Genomic DNA, 6493 nt, shown 5'->3' with positions numbered 1-6493 from the left:
TTGCACAATAAAGTTAAAAAGTTAATCTTTATTTAACATAGAATTAAAAGAGTAGGCATACACACAATCAATCAATGTTCCGCCTTACGCGTTTCGTGCCTATGGCGTAAGGCGGATCATCGATTGGTCTGTATGCCTACTCTTTTAATTCCATGATATAAAGATTAACTTTATAACTTTATTGTAGAGTATTTGGGATACATTTTTTGTATCTGATGTGTGTATAGTAAGGCAAGAAACAATAGAATTCTACCCGTATCTGATGATTCAGCACTAACAACGGGCAATGTTCGGGTGCCTTCAAAGGTGCCCGATCAAAATTTTCGGGCCAGTCTGATCAACAAGCAGACCGATATCCAAGTCTTCTGCAGATATGTTTCGGCTCGTCTCCCACTATAAACACACCGAATATCGTATGAAAATTCAATTCGTACGATAATCGGTGTGTCTATGGCCACCAGCTGAGGGCACATATCTGCCAGTGTTCTTGTGCCAACACATAAGTGCCCAGGGGAGGAGCCTTTCCTTAGCTTCAATGGAAAATGCACCTTTCTTCCTAGATGTAGTCAGCTAGTCTGTGCCCCTATACCTGCCTGGCCTGTGTCTGCTAAATCCATGACAATTAGGGGCTAATTAGTGATGTCCCACCCTCCATTGTACCCTGCTAGTGAGCAAGTGCTATTCAAGGCGAGAAGCTGTAAATACAAATCAATGACAATAATGGCAGACAAGCAGCCATAATGAGATGCAGATTGGGAGCTGCACCTTATGCAGTCGCCTGTTATGCCTGCAATCCTGTACTACACCGATATCTATATAGAAGAGCTGTGATTGTATTTACTACTGTTCTCTGCTGCATTAAAGGACAAGGAAAGTTAAACTAAAGAAGTAGCAAGAAATGTTGTATATTATGTTTTGTGCTTCTGTACCAGCCCAAGGCAACCACAGCCCTTTAGCAGTAAAGATCTGTGTCTCCAAAGATGCCCCAGTAGCTCCCCATCTTCTTTTCTGCTGATTCACTGCACATGCTCTGTGCTGCTGTCACTTACTGAGCTTAGGGACCCACTCACAATATACAGTACACATAGAATAGAAATGTCACAATATAAGGCTGATTAGTAATTAATACAGATAATTACTACATGGCAGCACAGAAACCAGTGCAATTAGCATCAGAATTTAATAATCAGCAAACCTGTAGCATCAGCTTATATTACAGCCAGGGAAGCTCATTTTCTGCTGGATAATTAGTGACGAGCCCTAAGCTTAGCTTCTCAACAGCCAATCAGAGCCCACTGAGCATGTGAGTTTCACAGACACTTTCCAAGATGGTGACCCCTTGTGACAAGTTTGAAGTCCTGGATCATTGCTGCTATTGACAGGTTGAAACTTTAGGCAGGTGCAATAAGTTGAGTTTGTAAAATATGAAATTTTTAGCCCTATTAATTTTTAGGGTTTAGTTCTCCTTTAACCTGCATAATAGTGTGTGAGATAATGGAGTTTGACCTTAAAATCCAGAGTATTCTGCTGGGAAACCCCAGTCTTTATTATAAATTGCTTTACTTGGTAATATAAGATTCATTAGCTGACGCTGATTGAAACTGATTTCCTAAAGGGAATATATATTCTATGCTTAATAAACACAGCAGTCCTGCCCTGCTTTATGGCTGTGATTATAACTAGTGATGGGCGAATTTCTCGCGGGAAAACTCGAGAATTTCCTGCAAAATTTGTGAAATAGCAAAAAATTTGCGAAAAATCTTGAAAACTGAAAGTTTACGAAAAAATCGTGAAATTTTAAAGTTTTCACGGAAAAATCGTGCAATTCAAATGTTTACATGGGAAAATCGAGTACTGCGAACGGTTGCACTATAAAATCGAGCAAATCAAACGTTTTCACAGAAAAACCGAGCAATTCGAAAGTTTTCACTAAAATTGAGCAATTCAAAAGTTTTCACACAAAAATCGAGCAAATTGAACATTTTCACGGAAAAATCAAGCAATTCCAACATTTTCACTAAAATTTAGCAATTCGAATGTTTTCACTAAAAAATCGACCAATTTGAACGTTTTCACGAAAAACATTTTCATGAAAATTAAGCAATTCGAAAGTTTTCAACAAAAAAATCGAGCAATTTGAACGTTTTCACAAAAAAAACTAGCAATTCGAATGTTTTCACGGAAAAATCGAGCAATTCGAATGTTTTCACGGAAAAATCGGAAATCAACGCCAGCGAATTTTCACCTGTGAATTTTCAGCGGCGAAACGCGGAAATTTGCCGCAAATTTGTGCCAGGCAAATTTATTCGCCCATCACTAATTATAACTGACTGAATAACAGAGCATTTATTTTTGTGCCCAAGAACCAGCAGGTTTGAGCTGAGAATTGAGTTAAAACAATCCCTTTAATATAAAGCTTTTCTATCAAGTACTTTTTGCTGTAACCTGCTCCTTTATCTACAGCTGGGGGAGGGGAGAGAAGGGCAGTTATTTCAGCATTATTGTCATCGCAAGGATCTCATCTTCTGCCCATGAAGCTCAGGAAAAAAATTGAATTTGATTTTCCGTAATTGAGTGAATCGGCAGGAGCCCACATTCTCCCCATAGTTTCCAGTTCTAACAATGTAGTTTCACATGTAAACACGGAATCAAGAGAAAGGGGCCCCCTGCAGAGATGTGGCCCCGCTGGGACCTGCTCTGTAACACAATAATACGTCATTTGTTTTTAGATGGGGTCAGTGACTCTGATCTGAAAGCTGGGAAGAGGAAGAGGAAGAAGGCAAATCATTAAAAACCTATAAAAAATAAATGATAAAGACCAATTGAAAAGTTGATTAGAATTGCCCATTCTACACAATAGTAAAAGTTAACTTAAAAGTGAACCACCCCTTTAATTCCAAGCAGTTGATCATTATTCAATATACAGCACATTCATTATACACATTCATTGGTTTAAAATGTAATTGCAGTTTTTTGCAGTCGTTCTGTTGACCCATTCTGCACTGGTTCTGTATCTTGAAACACGGGTCTGTAAATCAGCTGGTTCTGCTACATTGTTTTAAAAGCCAGAACCCCCTGGACAGAGAGAAATTGCTTTCTATAGCAGTTTTTATACAGACAGGGCCGCCATCGGGGGGAACCATAGTCCTGGACCCTGTCAAATTTTGATTGGAACGGGGCATCTACTGTGTATCCTGTGCTTGAATGGCTGCCCCCATGGCTACACAGCAGCTTGTTTATATAAACTATAGTAGTACTTATCTGTTATCTACTGTGTATCCTGTGCTTGAATGGCTGCCTCCATGGCTACACAGCAGCTTGTTTATATAAACTATAGTAGTACTTATCTGTTATCTACTGTGTATCCTGTGCTTGAATGGCTGCCCCCATGGCTACACAGCAGCTTGTTTTTATAAACTATAGTAGTACTTATCTGTTATCTACTGTGTATCCTGTGCTTGAATGGCTGCCCCCATGACTACACAGCAGCTTGTTTATATAAACTATAGTAGTACTTTTCTGTTCTCTACTGTGTATCCTGTGCTTGAATGGCTGCCCCCATGGCTACACAGCAGCTTGTTTATATAAACTATAGTAGTACTTATCTGTTATCTACTGTGTATCCTGTGCTTGAATGGCTGCCTCCATGGCTACACAGCAGCTTGTTTATATAAACTATAGTAGTACTTATCTGTTATCTACTGTGTATCCTGTGCTTGAATGGCTGCCCCCATGGCTACACAGCAGCTTGTTTTTATAAACTATAGTAGTACTTATCTGTTATCTACTGTGTATCCTGTGCTTGAATGGCTGCCCCCATGACTACACAGCAGCTTGTTTATATAAACTATAGTAGTACTTTTCTGTTCTCTACTGTGTATCCTGTGCTTGAATGGCTGCCCCCATGGCTACACAGCAGCTTGTTTATATAAACTATAGTAGTACTTATCTATAATCTACTGTGTATCCTGTGCTTGAATGGCTGCCCCCATGGCTACACAGCAGCTTCTTTATATAAACTATAGTAGTACTTATCTGTTATCTACTGTGTATCCTGTGCTTGAATGGCTGCCCCCATGGCTACACAGCAGCTTGTTTATATAAACTATAGTAGTACTTATCTGTTCTCTACTGTGTATCCTGTGCTTGAATGGGTGCCCCATGGTTACACTGCAGCTTCTTTATTTAAACTATAAAAAAAGATTTCTGAAGCAAACACACCAGTTTTTCCAGTGCAGGTCAACAGTACAAAATATTGTCTTTTCTTTAAAACACTGTAATATTTTTGATGTTACTGTTCTTTTTTTTTTGTCCAAAAACAGTCGATGGGTGTTTTTTGGATGAATTTTCCGCAGCCAATTTTTGCCGCAGTTTAGCAAAAAAAATTGCAGATGCCAAAATCTGGAATTTCGCCGCAAATCCATGTCTGGCGAAACAATTCTTGCATGACTAATGGTAACCCTCTATTGTGGATTTGCTCACATGTAAATAATGAAGAGAGTAGGGGTTGGGAGGGGGGGATGACAACAAGAGGCTTCAGTGGATGCTATATAGCGATGAGCGAATTTGTTCCGTTGCGATTTACCGGAAAGTCACTGACACGCAGGCCCGGACTGGCAATCTGTGGGTTCTGGCAAATGCCACAGGGGCTGCTATAAAGTGCCATAGAAAGTCAGTATTTAGTGGGGGCTGTTTGGGCCTCTTTGTACCTGAAATGCCAGGGCCTATTTTGACTCTCAGTCCAGCCCTGCTGACACGCGAGTTTTGCCGCCGGCGTAAATTTTGCCCCCGGTGACAATTTTGACGCCGGCGACAATTGTGACGTCCGCGACAATTTACATTTAATACAATGGGCGTCCGAATAATTTTGATGCGCGGTTTTACCCGCGCACAAATTGCCGCAGGAGTCAAACATTTTTTTCTTACGCATCAAATTTTCGCCGCAGTTTTGAATTTATTCGCTGGCAGCAAAACGCGGAAGTTCACCGCAAATTCGCGCCTATCGAATTTATTCTACCATCCCGAATGATATCTAGTTACTGGTAGCTGGTTAAACTGAGAGAAAAGGGGGGCTATTCCTATATCCCTGATAAGGAGCTCTAGTCGTCTCATTAGTCCTGCAAGCAATTCAGCCGGCTGGGCAAACAGTGATCGATTAATCGTGCCCAGGTAAGTCACTGGCTCTTCCTGCACAAACCTATAGGAATTGCTTGATGCCTTTATTGTCACTCGTCACTGATGTGATCTGAGCATTTCATAAACCGGCAACTCGATACAAACTGATCCCCCCAGAGGTGCCCGAAGGGCTGGAAAAAGGAACACTAATCATTCAGTGTAACACCTAGAACAAAGGGCTAAAGCCACTATATCAATAACAATCCAGTGGCAAACACAGACATATACCAGGGAGAGCATCAGAGTGATGACAGTGAAATGGATGGAGGTCTCCAATACATGAGGAAACACCAAGCTTGGAGATGTCGCTGAACTTCAACACCCAGAATCCTCTGCTAAAGGTCCACTGGCTGTAAAAAACATTCTTTAGTATATATTAATTCTTTTATGTTTTTGTAATATCTTATTATTTTAGATACAAATAAGGGGTGGGGTACAGAAAAGAAAAGGGATAGGGGGAGGGGGGAAGGAAAAAACATACATTTTTTCAGCTGTTCCATACTTATTATCATCAAGTCAGTTAATACCTAACTAAGTCTCAATCACTTTCTTGAATTGACTTTGCACTATAGGTTAATGGTAAAATATATATGTTTTACCTTTGACTACTTCAAAAATTAAAAAATATTTAACAGAGTATCGAGGGCCTTAGCAATTTATTATTCTATTCCCATACAATCTACTGTAAATACTCTGAAAATTCTTTGGAGCAGGCACTCAACGAAGGCAAACTTCCACCAGGCAGTCAATTCAAAGTGAAAAAAGTTTATTGTGTGTACAGCCTTTACGCGTTTCGTGTTATAAACATGATCCCACGATTGCATGTTTATAACACGAAACGCGTAAGGCTGTGGATGCAATCAACTTTTTTCATTTTGCACTAGCTGCCTGGTAGAAGTTTGCCTTCATTGAGTGCACTTGGACCTTTTTCCTTATGTGGTGGGTAATCACTTTCTACTTGCAGACCCTAACCTCAGATTCATAATCTAAATGCTCTATCCAGGGACGGCAAATTTCCCAATAATAAATGTTACTATTATGTATAATATGAATTAGCTCTTCTCGATGTCTAATTTCTTCTACTTTGTTTAACCACTCAGAGAAAATTGGCGCAGCATTAGATTTCCAGTGGGATCAATGCTTTAGCTGACTGTAGTAAATGCATTGATTATTTTAAGGGCAGAGACACGCTCAGATTCGGGAAGATTTAGTCGCCCAGCGATAAATTGCCTCTTCTTCAGGGGCGACTAATCTCCCCGAACTGCCTCCCGTTGGCGCTCGGGTGGCACTCGGGAGATTCAGGGAGATTAGTCACTGG

This window comes from Xenopus laevis, chromosome 1L (genome assembly GCF_017654675.1).
Source record: "Xenopus laevis strain J_2021 chromosome 1L, Xenopus_laevis_v10.1, whole genome shotgun sequence".
Lineage (NCBI taxonomy): Eukaryota > Metazoa > Chordata > Amphibia > Anura > Pipidae > Xenopus > Xenopus laevis.
This window is presented reverse-complemented; position numbering follows the sequence as displayed.